Source organism: Lactuca sativa, chromosome 2 (genome assembly GCF_002870075.4).
Source record: "Lactuca sativa cultivar Salinas chromosome 2, Lsat_Salinas_v11, whole genome shotgun sequence".
In the NCBI taxonomy this organism is placed as follows: domain Eukaryota; kingdom Viridiplantae; phylum Streptophyta; class Magnoliopsida; order Asterales; family Asteraceae; genus Lactuca; species Lactuca sativa.
The window spans coordinates 229,129,648-229,154,545 of record NC_056624.2 but is presented as its reverse complement, the minus strand read 5'-3'; the positions used below and the strand labels follow the sequence as shown (position 1 = coordinate 229,154,545).

At 34.2% G+C, this 24,898-nt stretch overlaps 1 long non-coding RNA gene and 1 pseudogene across 2 annotated transcripts; one reads left to right on the top strand and one right to left on the bottom strand.

Annotated features, from left to right (window-relative positions):
• The first annotated feature begins 10,890 nt into the window (after window positions 1-10,890).
• Window positions 10,891-12,059, top strand: LOC111903274 (ethylene-responsive transcription factor ERF025-like; annotated as a pseudogene).
• A 256-nt stretch (window positions 12,060-12,315) lies between these two features.
• On the bottom strand, window positions 12,316-18,197 carry LOC111903230 (uncharacterized). Of its 2 annotated transcripts, XR_006188618.2 has the most exons (4): window positions 18,123-18,182; window positions 13,571-13,652; window positions 13,238-13,417; window positions 12,316-12,539 (listed from the first exon to the last, which is right to left on the bottom strand). It is a non-coding gene; the product is annotated as an uncharacterized LOC111903230 (long non-coding RNA). The 2 variants fall into 2 exon arrangements; XR_002854079.1 differs by having other exon boundaries at window positions 13,571-18,197.
• Window positions 18,198-24,898: the final 6,701 nt, after the last annotated feature.

The following is a 24,898-nucleotide window of genomic DNA, read 5'->3' as shown; positions in this document are numbered from 1 at the left end:
ACTTATTTCCAGTCGGATTAAGTTGGACTAATAGAATTCTAATGATTGGGTGAAATGAACTTTGGGAATCAAATTTTGCAATGTTCAAAACAAATTCAAATTGTCATTGCTTGTTCATAAACCATGATAAGAAAAAAAAAATTAAGAGTACAAATTCTATAATTAAATAGATTTTAATTCATTATTAACAAAAGCTTGAAAGTGCAATGTTGAAGGAAGCAATTAAACTTGGGTGTTTGTTGCTATTTCTTTCATTCAGCCCTAATTGGACAGATGTAATTTTTCAGATTATAAGGTTTTAACATTCAAGTGGGTTGTAGTAGTTTACTTATAGTTTTGAAATGCTGATTGTTTGTGTAATGTAAAATAGTGGTTTATTCTGATATTGTTTTGAATTAAAATGATTTTAACCTTAATTTTGTTTTTATCCTTTTGGCTTGGAAGTACCCAAAATACCCCCGAAAATGATTCTTCCAATTTTTATATTCAGTTTTTTTTTCTTACTAGAAGTTGTGAATAGGTGTCAAATATTGATATAGTTAGATGCAATAATTGGCAGGACTTCGACAACCCCTTCGTATTTGTGTCCATTTATCCTTAATGCCTCTAGTCTTTGTGTCAAAGTATCTAACTTTTCTTTTGGTGTTGTACAAACAACGACACCATCACATACAAAAAAATATTGTTTCAAGTAATTAGATCAACATTGTTTACACAAGTATCCATACGTACCAATAGACTAACTTTTTCCATTGTTTGACTAAATTTCGTCATATATGTAAGGAGTATAATGTCTAGATATCTCCACCTGTAGGGAATCATTTATTTTTCAACAAGTGCATAGTTTTTAGGCTTTAATCTACATAAATTACCAAAATGTAGTTTCGTTTTTATGGGATGGAATGGGTCATTCCCGGATATGTGATTCAATTATTAATAATGACTGATTTTCATTCCATGCCATTTTGATATGGAATGAAATTTTAATTTAACTGGTCTTAATCATTATCTTTGTAATCTTTTCTAGCGGATAAATTCATTTAAATTAATTTTGGAACTTTAATAATATTGCTAAAATTTAACTATCTTTGACCGTGTGCATCATGTCTAATTTCCTTTCTATGTGATATACGTTTTTTTGGTTTCCAAACGGCAGTTATCACTGTTTTGTTCGTTAACTAAGACTTAATACTATCTAGAATCCACTATATGTTACGTGTTATTATTGGACCAAAAAGAGTGACACATATAGTTACTTTTTAATATTAAAAAAATTAAACAAAACTAAAGTTAGTATGATGATTTAGGATATGGAGTTTTTCGTGAGGTACAACAAGAATGTTCTATAATTTTAGAATCTAAACATTTATAAGTTCGAGATTTCCACGTGCCAATACAAAAGTATTACCGAAGTCTGACGAATAATTCAACGTCAATGAAGTCTATACATCAAATATGGTGTATAAAGAACCGTTGCACGATTAATAACGAACAATCAATCATATGTTTATGTATATTTGTAAAAAATCCTAAGTTTTTATTTTTAATCTTATTGAGTTTGTTTCTACTAGCATGACTGTTATTGATAATTGTTTAGATATAGTAAATCATTTGCACAAAAGAACTAATTGCCTCTAGAAACTAATTTCTGAAAAACCTATTCGTACTCGTCGCTTGGCGCGGGTAAACGGCTAATATATATATATATATATATATATATATATATATATATATATATATATATATATATATATATATATATATATATATATATATATATTCTAAACTTTCATCCAGATATAAGAAATGATTACTAGAAAATCACGATGTTCCGACGGAAGAATCCGTCGGTAATGGCCTTACCAACAGATTTTCTACAGTAATATTTTTGCTCGTGTGTAAACTTGACCGATAGGTTGCCGATGGAACACAGTTTGACCTCGTTTTACAATTTTACCATTTGTCACAAAAATAAGTAAAAAAAAAAAAATAAAAGAAAAACTTTCTTTTACTTAAAATTTAAGAAAAAAAAGAACTCAATACATTAAACTTATAATAAAATGTTTATTCAACCACAAAACTAATAAACATTACAATTAACTTTGCCAGTTATAATATTGCACTTTGTATTACTCAACGTATTTCTTAAAAGTATCTTAAATACAAACCAATACAATTAATGCAAATACAACACATTTTAATTGTTTTACCGTACTTTATACAAGATATTCCTTGTACTTAATTTACATAAAAACTAGGCGTAAACTCATGCGTTGCGCAAGAATGCATTTAAGTGGTTAAAATAATTATGAAAAAAGTAGAAATATGTTGAAATTTACGTTTTTAGTTATGTTTTGGGCATTAACCGAATTATCAAATAACATAAAAATTCATCAACTTATATTTTGAAACTATCTAATATAATCCATACCTTATAAACTTTACTTTTACTTTTATAATATCCAATATATTATAAGTTTTTGGATAACATTAATATAATCTATTTTCTTATGTCCGATAATATTTTTTTGGGTCAAAAATATGGTTTATACTTTGTTTTTCTAGGAAAATATATTTTTGTGTAATGTTGTATGTGTTTGTGGTTTGTGTGTACGGCCGCACACTCTGTGTACGGTCGTACACAGGGTGTGCGACTGTACACATGTATGGCTGAGGGTCCATATAAATAGAGGAGTGCATGTGGGAGTGAAAGGGTTAGACGGCAAGAGAAGAGAGAGAAAGTAAGAGAGAAGAAGTGTGTGTGTGTGTGAGAATCTATTGTAAAGAGCATCAATCATATCATCAATACATTAGATTCAAGTTATTCTTCTTCTCCTTCTCTTCTATATTGATCTGACATCATCCAATTGATTGGGATTCTGCACCATCAATTGAATCTAATTGATACACAAGTAATTTTGGGGACTTACAATTGGTATCAAAGTTTGGTTTGTATCAGTCAATTTTGTGAAATCTGGAGCTTATTTGATCTTATTTTGAGAAGATAATAGCGTTTTTGGATAGATCTCGGAAAATTAAAGCGGGTTACTTCTTTGCATTTTTCATCAAAACGAGTTTTTGATCGAGTTTTGGAGCAAAAAAGAGTGAAAAACGTTGTTTTTTCGGGAATCTGTTGAAGGTGTGCGGCCAAACTTTGAAGGTGTGCGGCTCAGCAGCCTCGGTGTGCGGCGTCGGAGTGTGTGGTCCTCGTCCTCGTCCTCACATTGCAACCTCGCTTCGCAACCTCGCATCGCATCAGCAGCGCCTTTATAGAAAAACTAAACGTGAATTGGGGCTGCCGGGATTCGAAACTGGGTCCCTTAGTCCAACAAACAAGCGCCTTACCATCTCTTCTAACCTGAATCTTGTTATTTAACTCCTGTTTTTTATTCTTAAAGACTCCCATTTGGTTCCAAACTTTCACAATTTGACAAAATCAGCCCAAAAATTAAAAATTTTATTTTTTAAAATTTTATTTTTTAAAATTTTATTTTTTAAAATTCTATTTTCAACCAAAATTTTAGTTTTTAAATTTTAACTTTTATTTTTGATTTTTTACTTAAATTTTTGACTTTGACTTTTAAAAGTTGACCTTTGACTTTCTCGTTTGACTTTTAAATTTTCAAATTTGGCTTTTCGGTTTGACTTTTCAAGTTTGACTTTTGAGTTTGATTTTTTAAATTCGACTTTTAAGGTTCACTTTCTCGGTTTTTAAGTCAAAAGGCAGTTAAAAATATAAAAAAAATGAGTTCCTCATCAATTCCGGTAAATGAAGTTTCATGTACTCCATCTTGTAAAGCTACGATTAAATTTCTTTGCGAACAAATTGATTTGCTAAAAAAGGAAAATGAGGACCTCAAATACGAAGGCTATACTCTTAGGAAAGGTCAGAAACCTTTAAAAGCACAATTAGAGGCCAAGACTAAGGACTTTAGGAAATTACAAGAAGACTACAGCAACAAGTGTGAAAATTATGATCACATTAAACACAAACTTGCTGCTGTAACTGAAGAACTTGACGCTTTGAAAATAAAGTGTGGAAAAACAGATGTTAGTTTCAAAAATTACACTGCGTCAAGTAAGACAATCGAGTCCTTATTTTAAAATCAATTGAAATTCAAAGATAATCAAAACAAGGGTCTAGGGTATGATAGTGTTGCTCCCCCTTTCAATCATAACTATATATCCATGCCTTTGACTCAGGAAGAGATTGACCAAGAACCGTTTATGGTATATGGTAAACCAGTTGTTGAACAGGCAACTGAGGATGTTGAGATGAACAATACTAATGATTCTACTTCTTGTGCAGGTAAAGTAGTAGATGATGAGAACAAGGAGAAAACTATTGAACAATCCAATGACTCCTTGAACTCTGAATCTGTTGCTTCGAACTCAATTGCTTCTGATCAACCTGCCGTTGAGAAATACAGGCCTCCAAAACAAGCGAAGCCAACGGCCTGTTGCAATTGTGCTTGTAGGAACAACCAGAAACAAGGCAAGGATACGCCACCAGGGGCAGGAAGAAACAACTCCACAGTGAAGAAAAAGACATGTTTTCACTGTGGAACACCTGGACACATTGCCAGAAATTGTCTTAATCGCGTATACATTCCCTACTATGCACAAGGCTGGAAAAATGCGCCAAGAGGCAGATACTTCAAAAGAAACCCTTCCAGGTCTAATTCAGACAATGGTGACTGGAACGCGCAGAAGGCCAAGAGTTCAACTCCCAAGGCCAAGAATCCGAATCCAAAGAACAAGAAGGGAATGTCGGCCAAGAAGCCAAATCCAAGAGATGCGCCCATGAAGTCAAAATCAAAGTCATCTCAACGGCCGACATCTAGAAAAAAACAAGTACTAAGCCACCCATTGGATCGAAAAAGAAATGGGTTAAACCCAACTACAAATGGGTTCCAAAGGATCACTCTCCCAAATCATCTAACGATTCTAATATTTTTACATCTTCTGTTTGTGATAAACAGGATATTTCATGAGAGAGAGTACCCTGCAAAGATGACAAAGGTCGACCCAGTTTCAAAATGGACTGGGTTCCAAAGACCAACTGATCCTGCTCTGTGTCGGAGCAGCTATGGAGGCATATCATCATACTTCGGTTTGTTGGTAGTGGCTACTCCTGGCACACGATAGGGGACATCTCTCAACTTTACAACACTCAGAACCTTGTTTAAGAGTATGTGTCCTTTGCGGGAGAAAGGAAAGAAAGGAAGGGATCACATGGGGTCTGTGCTTAACGACATGAAGAATTTTCGGATCTGTTCTGAGATTATGCGTGCTATTCTCAGACCTTCTAGATGCAAATTCAATCGGTGACTTACGGTTTGAGTTTTCTTCTCTATTTTTCTTAAGCCGATTCGCTTTAAAGACAAAATTTTGTTTTAGGATAGTTTAAATTTGCGCATTTACTTTCATTTCTCTCCTATGCACAAATTTAGGGGGAGAAATAAAAACAAAACAAAAATTAGAAAATTTAAAAAATAAAAAATTAGAAAATCAAAATAATAATATGTTGGTTATGGAATGTGCTTGATGGAGATGTTTTGGGAAGTGATATGATTATGTGATAACAGGCAACCTGAGTCTGCGTAACGTACCCAAAGTTGAAGGGTCTATGCTCTAGTTTGATGCGTCGGTAGACACGAAAGATTCTAAATGGACAGGACTAGGTAGAGTTGAACTTAAGAAATCAAATGACTTGATAAATCTTGACCTAGATAGTTCCGTTTAGCCTGACAATACGACGCTTGGATAGGTTGAGCAGGGAGATATATATGGGAATCTACTCGTCACATTAATTGAACCCGTATCTGGAACAGTGGTTTAACTTTTCCTCCATGGGGCAACTGGTAAATTCCGATAAATTAGGTCTGTAGAAAATCATTTTCTTTCTTTCTGTCTGTTAGTCATATGTTACCTCCTCTGCGTGATTGGAAGAGATCTGACCTGGACTGCAACATATGCAACTCTATTTATATGCATATTATACATACATACATACATACATATATATATATATATATATATATATATATATACATATGAAATTCCTCTCATCTGTTAGCCATATGTTGTCTCCATTGCGTGACTAACAATCTGACCTGGTACATAGCATATGCACTATATGTGATAATACTCTGAATCTATCTTCTCCCTTAATGATGGTCTGCTCATCCGATGTAAGGAGTACTCTGGAAGTCCTTGATTACCGGGGCATATCTGGAAGCGGGAAACATGTTCCAGTACAATCAAAATTGAACACTCAAAGATTGTCTATAGATCTCGCTGCTCAATTTAGGTGGACAACAATATCCCTGGTCGTCGTCAGCTGAATGGTCCTTAAGATATAGTATCTAGAAACTTAGGATCAGATATAATATCTAGGAACTTAGGATCACATTGTCTTGTCACTTATAGTATGTCCTAATTTTGTCACAATTTTTCGTGTTTAAGTGGACAACAATACCGGCGATCGACCAGACAAAGATGTGAAGATGGAAGGTACCGACAATCGGATAAAAGTTGTCTAACAACTTTGATCCCAAATCATTCTCAAAGTTAGATATCATTTTATTAAATTTGTTTATAGTTTTCCTTTATGTACAAATTTTAGGGGGAGAATTAAAAATAAATCAAAAATCAAACAAAAAAATCAGAAAAATTCAAAAATCAAACAAAAAAAAATAGAAAATTAAAAAAAGTGTTATTTCTGTTTTATTTTTCCAGAAAATATCAAAAATCCAAAAATATTTTTTTGTGTGCTAATTTTTCTTTTAGTTTTGTTTTGTCTTGAAAAGTGATTTCAGGCGTAGATGAGACTCGTGGAGACTGTATTGAAGATCTTCTGAGCAAAGGCTTCATTCGTGAGCATCGAAGAATTCACATTCGAAGGAGCAAGAAATGAAGATTATTCTTTCGACATTCAATCTGTCAACCCCAGAAGCAAGGTGAAGCTGAAATTGAAGATTATGTGACAGATTGCATTGAAGCCTCCTCAATTAGTCTGCTGCTATCTTAAACCAGCTGAAGTGATCCACTAGATTATTTCTCTCCGTTGTTCTCTCTGAAGATTCTCAAGCTGAAAGCTCTATCTTTCAAGAATCTCTACAAGAAGCCTCCTCACCCGACGTGCGTTCAAAGCCAAATTCTGAAGAAAAGCCCAACCGCTCAATATGAAGTCATTCATTGAAGATTCATCAAGTTCATCTTGAAGCTATGAAGAAATCAAAGATTTAAGTTGAAGCCAAGCTCCCATTGAAGATTAACAAGAAAAGGCCATCTACTTTTTAGGGGGGGTTTGTTGGGCCAATTAGAAAAGAAAGCTATAAACCAAGGGGGAGATTGTTGGGTCAAAAATATGGTTTATACTTTGCTTTTCTAGGAAAATATATTTTTATGTAATGTTGTATGTGTTTGCGGTTTATGTGTGCGGCTGTACACATATGTATGACTGGGGTTCAATATAAATAGAGGAGTGCATGTGGGAGTGTAGGGTTAGACGGCAAGAGAAGAGAGAGAAAATAAGAGAGAAGAAGTATGTGTGAGAGAGAATCTATTGTAAGGAGCATCAATCATATCATCAATACATTAGATTCAAGTTATTCTTTTTCTCCTTCTCTTCTATATTGATCTGACATCATCCAATTGATTGGGATTCCGCACCATCAATTGAATCTGATTGATACACAAGCAATTTTGGGGACTTATAATTTTGTGGATAAAATAAGAAATAAGTTTTTTTGAATGAGCTATTAATAAACAATATTGAACTAATAAACCTTGTATTATACTATTTATATTACACCAAAACATTCAAGGTTTCATATATGAACTTTCAAATATTAAACATTGAAATTAAGAATGAAGTCATACAAAATATATCAATATACATAAATGTCATCAAGAGTTTTTAAATAAGTTGATTAGTAAATATGATATTTAATTTTAATTACATATTTTTCAAGCCGTACGTTTGACTTTATGTTGGTGCGCTGAGAATCCTCTTCCAAAATTTGTACCTAAAAAATTAAGATGAATCGGAATATAAAATAGATATTACTAATCATTAATATAAATAATTAAAAAGGATATGTGGATCTCCTACCACCGGTTAAAGAAAACATACGTCTCTTGTGGTATTGATTCCTATGTGAAATTGAAGTAGTCATTCTATGTAAACCTTGTTTTCTAATTACATAAACAAATATGAGTAACCAAACATTAAAATGTTATCTTTAGGCAGAAAAATATTTTAGTTAACTAACAAATTAAATAATATAAGTTTAAGAGTTTGGAGTTTCAAAACATTAATATTTTTATTAATCAATCAAATAAATAACAAATGTTGAAATTTTTACAATCATTACTAAAAAGCATTTGAAATATTAGATTTTAAATGAATTTTGGTTAAAGTGTTTTGACCTCTATAATATATATATATATATATATATATATATATATATATATATATATATATATATATATATATATATATAGAGAGAGAGAGAGAGAGAGATGGAAAGTATAACATATGTATTAGTTTTAATTAATTATCTTTTTGAAACGGTACAATTACAAAACAAAAAGCATATTTAAAATATTTAATTAAATATTTTCGACATCACCCTATATAACATATGATCACTATATTAACGATTAAACCACAATATACAACGACTGTATTACAATAATCCAAAAACGAAGAAAATATAAAAACGAATTAGTATAACAAACTTACAAATTAAAACCTCTAATATAATAGCATATCTGCAAAATTGGTCATCAGACCTCAACCCAACACAAAAACCTTTGAGTTTGTTTTCTTTCTGAAATTTGTATATGATTTGTATGCATGTCTTCCCAAAAGAGTGACTTCTTTATAGTAAATTTTTCACTAAATGCTAATTAAACATAATATAAGTTATAAAACTTTTGAGTGTTAAATCATAATTAAGAAAACTTTTGAGTTGCATTAGTTAACAAATGTGGTTTGAGGAAGTTAAAAAAGAGGGTTTTAAATGCATGATATTCAAGAAAAATGTTAACTTTATAAGTATGTATGATACATGAAAATAGATGGCCATTTACATACTAAATGTATGAGCGAGTATAACTTTTTATAGCTCTTAAACCTTGGTATAATGACCTGTAATAAAATCTAAGATTCAGTACATCAGTCATTTATAAAATAAAGAAAATGAGAAAAACAAGTAATTATAGAGAATAGCAACGTACTATACTCCCTCTGTTAATTTGAATCTTCGGACCAGGAACCTAGGCAAGAATGGTTCAATATGACCAGTTTTATGCTAAGTTTTAAATCAGATTGAACCGTACAGTTTCTTCAAAAACTGTGTTGAATCGGTGCGATAGAACCAATAAAAATCGTTTGAACTGATTTATTAAATTTGGATAATTAGATTTCACTTAACTCATTAAAAAACAGTCAATTCCAAATAAAATTAAATAGTTTGATCAATCAGGTTATCATAAGTATATACGACTCGAAGGCCGACGTACAGTATAACCGGCCGAATCGGTTGAACCGGAAAGTTCAACTAAAAAACTGATTTTTAAAAGATTGATTCTAATGGTTAAGCCGCATATTTTCATTAAAGGGTCTTCATGTACTACTTACATAAATAAAGGGTCTTATTCTGAAATTTTAAAGCGACTTTCTTTTTACGATTTTTTTTGTCTTTACCATAGGATGCACCCGCGAACTCGCCACGCTCTGTAGGGGTGTTCATGATCCTGTTTTTTCGGTTTTTAGGTCAAATCGAAGTCAAACTGTTAGTAACGGTTTTTGTCAAGCAAAAACCAAAATCAAACCATTGAAAATTTAAAACCAAACCAAACCGTTACTAACGGTTTGGCTTTACGGTTTGGGCTTTTTAGGCTCATTTTAATTGAGTCCCTTAAACTAATTTAGTAAAATGAATCGATTACATTTGTACATGAAAAAGAAAAACTTGCAAAAATAAAAATAATCTAACAGGACTAAGTTACATGATATTTACTAATTTAAATAACAAAACATATGAAAACACTATTGTTGTCCATATCCTTTTTTAAATATTGTAAAACAGATGAACCTAGAAAAAAAACATATTAGATGAAAGTTTTCCTTGGAGAACAAATGTTGTCCATAATACCCTCGGGGGTTCTGAATTCTGAATGTTGAGTCTTATTGATTGAGATACCAACATCTCATGCACTCTATTCTTCAACCGGAAACCACTACAACAAACATATGGAATGATATAGTTGTAATTTTATTTATATAATCTTCAAGACCAATAATATTTACAAAGGTTGAATTAAACCAAATAGACCCTAGGTCTCTTTTATACATTTATATATCTAGAAAATATCTAGCAACTCTAGAAAAACTCGCAATAATTATATGTTGGGCTTCATTTACACCACAGTGGTACACAAAAGAAACTATTTTTAATCTGGGCTAATTAAACGTGGGTTTTAAATTTTATTATTTGTATATAAAAATTAATTTATAATACAATAATATATATATATATATATATATATATATATATATATTATGGTCCGGTCCGGTTTTTTATATAGTTTGAAATCATAAAAACCGTAAGCTGAACTGTTCACTACGGTTTGAAAAGTTCGAAACTGCCAGTCAAACCGTAACGAAAATACAAACCGTAAAACCAAACCGATGACCGGTTTGGCCGGTTTTACGGTTTCAAACCGTACCGCGAACACCCCTAACTTTCTGTAATGTTTTAGTTAATAAGGACCCATGGTGCCCCGCATAAGTCATAAAGATGGAACACCAACATAATGAAATTGTCTATAAGACTATAATTAGTTAACTACGAAAATAATCACACATAATATTGCATGGCTAACCGACACCACAATTCATCCTCTTCTCAGCTGCCCCGAAACGAGACTTCTTAATCTGTCGCAGCTGGCGGCTCATCCAGCGGCCACCTAGTTCACCATGGTATCCGATTGCGAGATGGGAAATGGGTGTCTGAAATTCGTGAACGGGAAAATGACTTAAAAGCCTAACGAAGTTTCCAAACCATTCAAAAAAACCCAATCATGTTTTGTATGTTCAAAAAAACCCAATGAACTTAACATTTTGTCTAAAAAGTCCAACAAAGTTACAAACCGTTTCAAAAAATCCTAATTTTGTTTTATTTAAGTTCGTTAGGTTTTTTTTGAACAGTCAAAACATGATTGAAGTTTTTTAAACGTTTTGGAAACTTCGTTGGTCTAACAAGTCATTTTATCGATACGGTAATAAGCCATGTCATCTGTTTTTCTTATTTGACTTTCAGGAAAGTGTAACTTAGTTGAGCTTTTTAGACAAAATGTTAAGTTTGTTGGGTTTTTTTGAACAGACAAAACATGATTGGGGTTTTTTGAACGGTTTGAAAACTTCGTTGGGGTCGTAAGTCATTTTCCCTTCGTGAACCAAACAAGTCCAGTCGCATATGGCTTGGATCCTATCCAACACCGGAGATGGCATTCGCTGCTTATGACGTGGCTGCATTGGCACTTAAAGGTACCTATGCAATCCTACACTTTCCAGAATCTATTATCTCAAATACGCTTCCGGAGTGTCCTACGACTGGCAACATCCGTGCTGCAGCAGCAAGAGCAGCTGCTGCTCAATCATCGGTGTATGAAAGTGATAGCAAAAGCATGAAGGACGTGCGTGGTAGAGTTGCAGCCCCTCCTGGTGTATACATGGACGAGGAAGCAGTGTTTGGGATGTCGAATCTGTTATCGGAAATGGCGGAGGGAATGCTCTATAAGTCCCCCAAGGCTGGATTCTCTTCCGTCGGACGATGAGACACATTATTATGGCGGAGGCAATCTGTGGAACTACTAATAAGGCAAGTGTCGTAACAACCGGGGGCTTTACTGTTTGTGTTTTAAGTTTTAACGATTAAATAATAAATGTAACATAATTGGCCTATCTTGGTGATGTACTAAAAAAAGACAGGTTCAGTTGACGTTTTGTTTAATGTTATTGATACAGGTTCTGTTTCGTTTATCATAACAAGTTTTGATCATCGATCGTTACATTTTCACATTGTATGCGAACGACACAATTTTCAATAGGTTACGACAAATGTTTTTGACTTTTTACACTATCAATACAACTATTAGTACATATTGGTACGTGATGATATATAACTTGTATTAATATTGGCACTTGATGATAACTTATGCATGACACTTCCTTAATAATTGTGCTTGATTATAGAGTCTTAGACATAGTTGTCCCTTCTTTTATATTTGTGATATAACTTTTTGGAAACGGTGAAATTTATTAACCACTACTTAGAAAGCGCCTAAGCAGGGAAATGAAAAAAACAATTACATAATGGCAAAATGATTGCAACACCAAACCCCCCAATTACAATTCCCAAATCTCCTTATATGCTTCACCCAATTGAAAACTGAAACAACACATTTTCAGCAACTTTAGACGGAGAGATACAAACATTGTTGAAAGCTTTTTGATTCCTCGCCTTCAAAATGCAGCAAATAGAGCCATAAACAATGGTAAGAAGAATCCTCCTTTTTTAGGGCAATTCCCCCAATTAATCACAAAAGTAATGATCTCCTTTAATATTTATCAGTTTGTTTAAGAAATTGTTGTTGTTTTGCTTTAGCTTTTAGTTCAACATAGGTGGGTGATGAAATCTTTAATGTGTATATTACTTTAAGTTCATTCACATATTTTAAAAGTGATTTAAAGGCAAATCTAAAATGAGGCTAACGTCTAGGGGGGGGGGGGGGGGGGGGGGGGGGGGGGGGGTTTAAGATTGCTTTATAGTTGATGGACTATATTAATCATGAAGACTTATAATTTGCTTTAAGTTTAATAACCAAAGGGAAGGAAAAGAAATGAAATGAAAAGAAAATCCAAATATCTAGTTGTGTTATTAAGTTGGAAGGGAATGCAAGGTAAAATATATTCTTTAAGTTAGAAAGAAATTGAAGGAAATCAAAATAGAGGCGGGTCTATGAAGGTTTATGTGGGTCACTTAACTTATCTAAAATTTAAAATTTATAAAAAAAATAATATAAAAGTAATTTTAGGACATACTTTAAATATTTGGAGTGATATATTTTATTTTGTTTGAAAAAAATTACAAAACAAAATTTTTAAAATCCGTATTTTATGTTTTAGCATACCAAATACTCAATCCATTTATAATATTACCTATTGGAATCTTGTGGCCTTGTTCCGTTCATCCTCCACCATCTTGCTTTATTAACACACGCAAGGGCACAAGACTAGTCAAGTGATCGATAATTCCAATAAGTCAGACAACTCACATCATCCCGACCGTCAGCAGCCTCGGACCTCCTCCCGTCAGTCCGCCTCGACCCTCAGTGGTCTCTGATATAGTTGTAAGCATATCTTAAGATATAAAAACTCATATGGTACAATTATAAAGACTTTTGACCTTTTTTTTGAAAGATTAATAAACATGATTCAAGATCAATTTATACATAAACATCAAGAACCCTAAATGATTTAAAGAAAACTTACTTGGAGAAGATTATATCCTTTGATGTTGAAGATGAATAACTTCATATTATGATTCTTCCACTTCACATAATGGTGTCTTATTCTGATGGATAGAATAATACACACGATAATGGTGTTCTTATAGAGAGGATTTTGAAAATGGAAAATAAAGAATCATATTCTCTCCATGACACATGCGTCCTCTCACATGTGTGTTTTAATTGATCATTTACACCTTATGGAAAGTATTAGAAGTTTAGAACCACACATAATTGGTCCCTAGAGTTATGGACAAATGTCATATCCACCATACTACATATAATTAATCCTAGGGGCCTGATATGTCACATGGAAAATGTTACAATACATATTATAATTGTACGCAACACATAAAAAACATTACAAAATAGTACGATGACCACATTAATAGGTTATTCTCCAACATTCTCCCACTTGGTCGAGTGATTATTTGTATACATGTTCTTTTATCTTGTCCAAATTACATTCATCTTGTTTCATATTAACACCAAGAGCAGAAAAGTACAGCCTCACGTTCCATATTAAACATGGGACCCTGACTGATATATTTTGGTACTTCATATGAAACTTACGATTAATTTTAGCTATATGACTTTATTGTTAAGTGGTAATGCATTACATTTGTGTATATAAATAGTAAGTGTGCACAAGTTAGTAATATAGAAAAATTGCATATTATGGTGGAAGAATGATCAAGTACTTGAATAATAAAAATTTTAGTAAAACATTATGCTATAATTACATTATACTAGGTCTAGCCATAAATCCATACTAATGACATGTTGAAATGTTGTGGGTGCTAGACCATTTGTAATTGGATCCATTAGCATATCATTACTACTGATATGCTCGATACAAATATCATTCTCCTCCACTTGCTCTTATACGAACAAGTACTTTGTATTGAGGTAAATCCCCACTCAACTTTCACTATTGCTAGTGGAAAAGATTATAGGGGAAATTTTATAGCAATAAAGTTTCTTTTAAAAGCTTTAAAATGGAATTTATAATTATGAGTCTTTTAATTGAATTTCTCAACAAAACTAGATGACAAGTTGCATTATATATTTCAACATATTTTGTCATCATAGTTGATGTAGTCTTCAAATTTTGATTAGGACTCTTCCATAATATTTGGCCAACTAATAGCACAAATATGTATCCCAATAATGACTATTTATCTTTGCATGTTGCAAATTCAAAGTCTAAAATCATAGCACTTATAAGTTTTCACTTATTGTATAAACAACTTTGTAATTTTTAGTCTCATGAAAAATCACAAAATTTCTTGGCAACCTTTTTTTTAATGATTTAGATTGTGATTTGATTGATAATGACATATGATACCAATAACACACGTGATTTTGAGACGAGTACAAATATAGACATATATAAATCTTCCAACTACTGAAGCATAATCTATTGAAGTCATTTGATCTCATTCTGCCTCTATTTTTTAGGTATTGAAATAAACCAAAAGTATCTTCTTTAACAATGGAAGCAGCTGAAGGGAAGCAATGTGCATGTTATATCGATCTACTACATACTCGATATATACCTTTTGGAATGATACTAAAATCCTTTAGTTTTCTCGATGTATTTATATGCCCATTACACATGAGGCTTCTTAGAGAATTTTCATATCGAGGTGATGTGATAGTAAGTGTTCTGATCAACATATCATGTTATTTATTTTCCAATATAATTTCATCTATATATAGAAAAAGCATGAAAAAGTTCCTCCCACTCAACTTAAGGTATATACATTGATCTAATTAGCTCTTAATGAAGTCATTCCTCTTTATGACTTTGCTGAATTTAGATACCATTGATACGACGTTTGTTTTAGCACATATATGTAACATTCGGAAGCCTAAGGTACTACAATCATTCATTTTCGCATTTTGAGGATCCTCGCGACGTGAGATATTGGGGGTCACATCGTGAGTGACCATTGACCCGTTGACCTGCATCTTTGGAGTCTCACGATGTAAGACATAAGGTCTCACGATGTGAGAGTGGCATAATGACCCCAAACCCTAATTTTTGGGTATTTAAGAGAATGAGAGGCTATGGTTACCTATCCTCAGCCTCTCTCACCCTCTAAACCTCTGGAAACCCTAGATTTTGTGTAGCCTTGAGTTATTTGGTATTTTGCTTGTGGAAAGGAAAGAAAAAGGAGAGAAGAAGAATCATATTGGAAAGGAAGTTGCTTGGGATCATCATCATCATCAATTCTCATCTTGTTTAGACCATTTCAAGTATCAAGACTTAATTTTTACTCCATTTCATGGCTAGATCTAGGTTTTTGGCCCATTTTCTTATGTTTTGGCTTGATTAGAGTGGAGTAAATCCATAAAGTTAACAACTTTATGGATTCAAATGGTCCTTTGAGTCTTATATCATTCAGATATGGGATTTGGTGGAGTATTAGAGCTTGCATGAGGACTTGATGCCATATTTGTACTTTTTGACCTAAAATGGTGAGGGGACATGCATGGTGCATGCATGCATGTCCATAAAGCAAGCATTTTTATGTACCATTAGGGTCCTACTTAACTTTTGGAAGGGGTGAGATTGAGGGTTGAATGGATTAAGAATGTTGGAAAGGTGGTTTTGGCTTAAGACCGTTCTCACGACGTGAGACATAACATCTCACAACGTGAGCATGAGTTATCGTCCCCGCGGAGTCGTCTGAGTCAGGAGTGAGTCTCAGATTCGGATCGGACACGTCTCACGACATGATCAAGGATTGTTCATGACGAGAGGTGCTGCTTTGGGCTTTTGGGCCTTATTGTGCTTGGGCCCATGAGGGGTTTTGGGCCAATTTAGGATGATGGGCCACTAATGGGCTTCTAATGTTAAAGGATTGGGCCTTGATTTTGGGCCAAGTAAGAAAATGGTAAAAAAGTCTTTTACCCTAGATATTGGTCAAGTAGCTTAGATTCTTCATGTGGGTCGAGATCTAATTATTAATTGGGTATTATTTTGTTGATGTTAGCACGTGGATTTTTCCAGACCAACAGACCGAGATTCATTTGCGCATTTCAACAGCTAGAGGTGAGCTTCCTCACTGTGTTTAGCGGGTCGAAGACACCAATGCCGACACATGGTTTGATATGTTTAGAATGTTAGATGTATGTGTGACTCTTGCATATGTTTATATGTTTATATGATTACCGGGCGGGGCCCAATGTCCATTCTATATGCTATTTATCTTTGTGATTATTGCATCTGTTATGTATTTATCTGTTTATATGTTTACATATATATACCTACGAGACCCAATGTCGGGCGCGACCCGATGACGAGCAGGGCCCGTTATATGTTTATTATGTATTGTATGTGGTATCTTGGGAAACTTACTAAGCTTTGTGCTTACGGTTTTCAGTTTATGTTTTCAGGTACTTCTGGTTCAAAGGGGAAGAGCCCAAGATGATTACAGTGCACATACCACCTCGTCCCACATTTTATGTTACTCTGATGTTTTGTGATGTTCTTGATACACTTTGTTCCTCCATGATTTTTATGATGATGTTTTGGATGATAGTTTTATTAATTTAAAAACGAAAATTTTTAGTCTTAATTCTTGGGATGTTACAATATAATAATTCCTTCATTTTAAGCAATAGATGTTCTTGACCCTTAGAAATAAAACATATTGGTTGGGTCATGAATACATCTTCTTGTAAATCATTATTAAGAATAATAATTTGACGTCTATTTGATCTACAACACTAAATAAAAATGATCTATGAGGGCCATTACGATCCTAAGGAAGTTGGGTAAGAACATTTATTGATATCCTTTTATGAATACCCTTTAATGACCAATCGAGCTTTATCCCATTCGATGTTAATCATTGGAGTCCAACTTGCTCTTAAGGACCGACTTGCATCTTACAAGTTTGAAAAAAAACCCTTTGGTAATTCAGCAAATATGCAAAACGTCTTTCTTTTATACCAAATTAAAGCTCTTTCATCATTTCTTCACTCCACTTACTTGATTGATCACAAGTGATGGAATCACTATACATAACTTAGTCATATTCCTTCCTTATGTGAAGATCAACCTCATTTAAATAGGTTATTTAATCATCAAAAAATTTCGGCCACCTAACTTAAAGAAAATGTATTATAATTATTGACTTTCATGTGTTTCAATTTCAATCTCTTGAATGGGATCATTTTATGAGGAAAAATATATTGACTAAAGAAAGGTTACTTAAGTTCTCTCTTTTTTTATCGTTTTAATTAAATTTATCTCTTCTCAAGAAATGAACCCCAAACATAGTCTTGTTGTATTTACGATTCAAAAGAAGATTAGGAAAAGAATCGAAAGATGAATTTTTGGGTTCGTACTTTTCAAATTTAGTGGGTAAGGATAATCACGAATCAAACACTAAAATTGAAATTATAGTGTAATACTAATATTACAACGTGACTCTGATACTACATGAAAGATTAATATGCATGATCCAAGATCAAATTATACATAAACATCAAGAACCATAAATGATTTAAAGAAAACTTACTTGGATAAGATTATATCCTTTGATGTTGAAGATGACTAACTTCATATTATGATTCTTCCACTTCACATGTCTATGTTATTGATCTAATGGATAGAATGATACACACGATAATGGTGTTCTTATAGAGAAGATTTTGAAAGTGGAGAATAAAGAATTATGTTCTCTCCATGAAACACGCGTCCTCTCATGTGTGTTTTAATTGATCATTTACACCTTATGGAAAGTATTAGAAGCACACATGATTGGTCCCTCAAGTTGTGGACAAATGTCATATCCATCATTCTACATATAATTAATCATAAGGACCTGATATGTCATATGAAAAATGTTACAATACATACTATAATTGTATGCAACACATAAAAAAATTACAAAATAGTATGATCACCACATTAATTGGTTATTTTCCAACATTTTTTTACTTATGTGATATTACTGCCCAACCTGCTACTAGCATTTTTTTATACTCTATTATTTATATCGGTTTTACTTAAATAGTGAACCAAGTTGATTTTTATTCTAAACTCATCATTGAATCAAACATTTTATATTTTTTCTCTTCATTTGAGAAAATGAAGAATTGATGAAGAGCAAAAGGTAGTTTGTGTAAATTACCCTTCCCTTCCTGAAAATGAACGAGTGACTTTTATGCATATTTTCCTTCCTTTCCCCTTCCCCTTCCATTCTCTTTCATAAAAAGCTCAAGAACACAATTTGTAACTAGACTTTTTAATATTTAAGACGATAAAATAAAATATCTTTGATTTGGACCATTGCGATATAAGAATGTATTATAAAGGTCTAAATTGACATTTTATCAATTTGTTGGGGTTAAATGTTGTGAAATGGAAACTAAAATGAAGGAGAAATAAATACAAAGTATGAAAGTCAAGGGGGTAAATTGGAAGATTCACAAACACATAATGAAGAAAAAATAATTTGGGGTAGTTTGTGATTATAAGAAAGAAAATAAGGGACTAGTAAGAAAACTTTGTAACTTTAAATGGATGATAATGTTATGTTATAAAAAAACAAGAACCACCAGAACGTATCGTTTCCGTTTCAGTTCAATTTCTTTGACATTGTTTATCGTGTAGAAATCTGCACATGAGATCCAAATCAAGACGATGAGAGAGGATTGATGGTAAGAGAATTGATTAACTGGAGGCAAACACGTTTGGGCATTGGGGCACTATTATGAAGTATGAGGCCCAATTAATATGATTTTTCTTGTCCATTTAATATGATTTTTCTTGTCCATTTACATCCTCTAATTAGCCCAAATCAATATCTTCCTCATAGTCATGGATACCTTAAGATATGGTCGTATCACCAAGCAAATCGAAATTATTATGTTAAAAAAGGACAATTTTAAAAATATTATACAGCTATTTAGGGGGTGTTTGGCTTAGCTTTTTACAGCTAAAAGTCCTTTTTGTAAAAGAAAAAAACAAAAAGATGTTTGGCAAACTAGTAACTTTTGGAGTTTTAATACAAGGAAAAGCAAATTTTTGAAAAGGTCAGGATTTCCTGACTTTTTATAACTTTTTGGAAAAGAACTTTTGAACTTTTAAAAGCTAAGCCAAACACGCCCTTAATAGACAAAACTGTAAAAATAGTCCATGTGGTATACATTTTTTTCTAAGGTTTAGTCAAAATCTCGATTTTTTTGAGCTCCGTGTCATTTTGAGCTAGTTTCTTTGCGTATTTGGTCCCTAACTAAACAGAAATAACTTTAATACATTTGGGGTATTATTTTTTTTATTTTTCTTTCATTTTTTTAAAATCTAATACTTATTTATTCAATTAAAAAATATAAAAAATAAGAGGGTCCACCTCTCACACTCTCTCTAGAATTGCAGAGATTAAAAGGTGTGTAGTCTAGAGAGAGAAACCGCAAAGACATGTTAGAAAACCTCACATTCGTCTATTTGTTTTCTTTAAGATAATGAATTGAAGCTTCATACATCTACTTATCACAAAAAGATTAAAAACCAAAATGTGTATTCTGAAAACCCTGCATTTTCTTTTAATGATGGTATTTTATGTGATAACCAAGAAAACGATTTGGATTTATATGTGGGTTTGGGTTAGGGTTTGGTTTATTTGAACAAGATATTCAAATCGTGACACAAAAAGCTGATCTTTTTACCCATTTTGAACATGATTAGTTGTAGGAAGAAGACGGGCTTGCTACCCTGTAACGTCCATAAAATTTCATAAAAAATTAAACTTTTTCAAACCAACCAAAATAATAATTCTTTACATTGTAGTTTTCAAAACACGTATAACATCAGAGTTTTGCCCAAAATCACAAAACATAATATGAGAAGGTGTATGATCAAGCCTTTGCCTTCCCACGATCATCTGAGGTACTTGAAACATAACCCAAAACTGTAAGCCTAACGCTTAGCGAGTTTCCCCAAAATACCATCACAATACATAATCATAAATATTACAACAACAACATGCATATAGAACCTTCCACATGTCTGGACCGCTGCACCGAGCCTTCAGCCTGTCTGGACCATTCTCCGAGCCTTCGACCTTACTGGTCCGCCTCACAGGCCTTTATTCTATCCGGGCCGCCCTGGTTTTGTTGGCCTTCTGCACACAGCAGGACCGCCTCAACCCAACCAACCATCACATATAACATAATCAAACATAGCTAGCATATACAAGTAGTAATACAGGTCTAACAGATCACTATAGCATAACAATCATATAATAAAAAAGGATAACAATCCAAAGGGACGACCTTGGTGCCTTTGATCCGAGAGTACATTGAGAACTACTCACCTCGCACTGATGAGTCGCACTAAAAACCTCCGACTGCGGGCTCACTAAAACCCCGAACTATCACAACAAATAAACATCCAATTAATAATTTGATTACCATCCTTGACTAATAACCCATACCTAGGGTATATGGCCACTTTACCCTTTCCCATAGTGGGCCAAGACCTATGCCTAATTCTTGATCCAAAAGCCTAAGGTTATTCAAGACCCATAATTGGCCCAATTTTCCAAATTGGGCCCAAAATCTTTTCTGGGCCTTTATTCTAAGGTCCAACCCTTCCCTTGGCCCAAAACACTCATACTCAGATAGTCCAATAAGGGCCTAAGAATTTAAGCCCAAAAAGGTGGCCCAAAACTTGAAGCCCAAATTCCAAAATCCAACAAAAGGCGTACGTGGGGCGTACTCTTGTAGTACGTGGGGTGGCTGACCAAGTACGCGGGGCATACTCCCCATTACGCGGGGTGTACCCTCGCAGATCCAAAAGTTTCATCTTATGCTTAATGGATTAAGCACTTAAGCCCAAACTACAGATCCATGGTCCAAATGTGCACCTTAGAGTCATAAAGTCTCCAACTTTATGACTTTACACGTCCAAAAGTTCTTAATACAACGTACTCCACCAAAAGCATAGGACACTTCTAGCCATTTGTTGGGCTGAAGATAGTTTTGATGTTGCGTCTTTTGGGCTCGTTAGTTTAGCCTTGTATTCTCCGGTTTGGGCCTGTGCAACCGAGAGCCTTTTATGTATTGTATATAAGTTAATGCTTGCATGCATATTAGGGTAACGTTTTAGAGATTATCGTCATAGCGATTCATACAGAGTACAATATTTTCTTTAATCGTTCTTGTAATCTTCTAATCCTCTACAGTTGATGTTCTTAATCGAGCTCTTCTGAGGATTTTATTTAATCATTCGACACGTTTGATTCAAGCTGCTTTGTTCTTATTATTGCGTTTTTACTGTTTCATATTCATATAATTGTTCAAGATCTAATCGATCTTCATAGATTAAAAGTTGTTTTAATCCCATCAATTGGTATCAGAGCAGGAGGCTGTGTAATCGATACACATCTTTTCTGTGAAAAAGATTTCCATTAGGGTTTTCCGCAATCATCGATATTTATTGAGCCGTCATCTTAATTGACGTATCTTAATATTTATTGTTTTGCCCTAATCTGCTTTATTACAAGTCTGATCTTTGAACAGGTTTTTACGATCATAATGGACGCGACGCAATCAAACCCTATTAATATTTCCAACAGCATCGGTTCGACGACAAAGATTCCAATCTTATACACCCATGACTATGAAGTATGGGCGCATCATTTTGAAGATTACGTGATTGGATCGGAGGACAATGGTTATCTCATATGGGAAGCCATCATCAATGGACCGTTTTCTCATTCTGCTACATCCAGAATCATCAAGACACAAAAAGAGTACAACGATCTGCTTAAGGACGTGAAGGATATTGCACAAGACGAGAAAGACAAATTCTAGTGTAATATTAAGGCGTTAAGGTTGATCAGATTCGCCCTTCAGTCAGACACATTCAGACTGGTCAGCTCATGTACTACGGCGAAGGAAGTATGGCATAGACTTCGCGAACTGTATTCCACAGACGAAGATCTTGAACATTCTATCCAAACCTTGCTTCTATCTGAGTTTGGAGAATTCAGGCAAGGGGCTGAAGAAACGGTGACCCAGACGTTTGATCGCTTCAATCATCTTCTCAGCAAGATGATCAAACACGACATTGAAACAAAGCTTATCGAACAGAAGGTTACTTTCTTGAACGGACTAAGGTCTGAGTGGAGAGCAGTGGTTTCCACAGTCAAAGCCCATGAGCAGTTTAAATCATACTCTTTGGCGAAACTGGTGGGTATTCTAAAGTCTCAAGAGAAGATTGTGGTACAAGAGAAGAACGTTGTTTCTAGTCTTGGTTCGTTGGCCCTCCTATCTAAAAGTAAAGCTGTGATGGAGGATGAAGAGCTTAACTTGGAGGAATATGACCTCACATCTGAGGATTATGCCATGATGGTGTCCAATCCTAAGAGGTTCATAAAGAAGAGACTCCCCAGCAACAAAAACCGAAACTGGCAGGGGAGTTACAGCTCTGAAAAAGTGAACAATGAACCGAAGGCTGAGGAGCCCAAGAAGGAACCGAAGGCAGATAGCGATTTTGGAGTAAGCTGTTTCTACTGTGGTGGCAAGAACCACTATGCTAAGGACTGTGTTCTTAAGAAGATGGCTGAAAAGGACGATGGAAATGATGAGGAAGCCGTGCTGCAGAAGAGATTGGATGAGTTGAGAAAGAAGAAGTCTACAGCTAACCCTTCTATTAATGCTCTTGTTGTGCAGGGTTCGGTTAATGACGATGAGTTCGGTAGCACAGAAGTTTGGTCTACTGACTCAGAAGATGAAGAAGTGAGGAAGCCTACCCATGGAAAGGCGTATGTGGCTAAGGAGGAAAGCAGTGGAGGAAAATGCTTCATGGTGACTGACGTATCATAAATGAGGGGATACAACACCGATGGAGGAAGCGATGGACCGAAGGTACAGGAGGATATGTGCTTTACGGCCAAACCACTCAGCCAGCAGTTCAATGAGCTCGATGAACTGATAAAGAAGGTACAATCTGTTTTTATTTCATCTAAAGTACCACCATCTTCATATAAGAAAGAACTAAAAAATGTTAATACAAGAATTTCTCATCTAGATAGTAGCTTAACTCAAACTCGAGTCACCATTTCTAACCTGACTGATCAATTGAGCAGGGTGGCGTCGAAGAGTGAGGAGCGGCGAATGTGGATTGAGTTAAAAGAGTCGGAATTAGTTAAAGTCAAAGACGAAAACATTTATTTGCAGAGAGACAATTTAAAATTGTTAAAACAACGAAATTTTTTTGTTTGATTGCTAAACGTTTATATTCCAATATTACTCAACTTCACTTAGACTGTGAGATAGGCCAAAGGATCCATCGCATGATTTTGCCCTTCCTAGAGTTTAAGGAGGATGAAATCGATGCCGAAGCCTACTATTGTGAGAGTGTGATATCGTCTGATGATGTCAACCCATCCTATATGTATGGACTGGACAAAATTGAGTCCTTCATCAAATCCAAAGACCACAAGGACATGCTCAAAAATCTTTTGGACGAAAATGACAGACTTAAACTGAGAACCGAAACCATGCAAAAATTTGACTCTCTAAACGCCAACGTAAGCTCAGAAAATAAAATCGATGTTGAAAATGCATCTGAGCTTAACGAGGACGAAAACATGAGTGAAATTTCTGTAGAGGATACGGTTGACTGCTCAGAATTTGTTAAAAGCGAAACTGAAAACCACAAAAATCTTATTTCTGAAAATTCTGTGGAATTCGCTAGATTTTCCCAACAAAAGTCCCCGAAATTAGTAGAAAAAGCTGTTGTGTATCAAAAGGTCAGGACCACTCCGAATCAGGTATACAAGGTGACTGGAGTAACCGAACATCAAACAGCTGAACTCACAGCTATTGTTAACGAAGACAATGCTGATGGCTGTGATGAGTACTTCTGGGAAGCTCCTATTGATAATGCAAACGAAACCGTTGGCTTGTCTGAAAGAACCTCCTGGATGAGCAAAGGAAGATACATCCCTGAACCATTAAATAAGCCGGATAACTTCAATGAGCCAAGTACCAGTGGTACGAAAGATATTCCTCAGGAGAATGATCATTCAGCAAAAGAAGACATTCCCTCTACTCCAACAGCTCAAAGTGAAACTTCATCAGATATTCCTTCCACTTCCTCAGTGCAAACTGAATCTTCTTTGGATATTCCCTCTGCTCCCTCGGCTCAAAGTAAAACTCCTGAAGTTCAAAAGGAACCAGCCAAGGTGACAACAAAAACGAAAGCGAACGTTCATCATCAACCTAAGCAGATGAGGGATAAGAAGATAGAAAGGAACCAAAGATACAGGAAAAACCTTTCTGA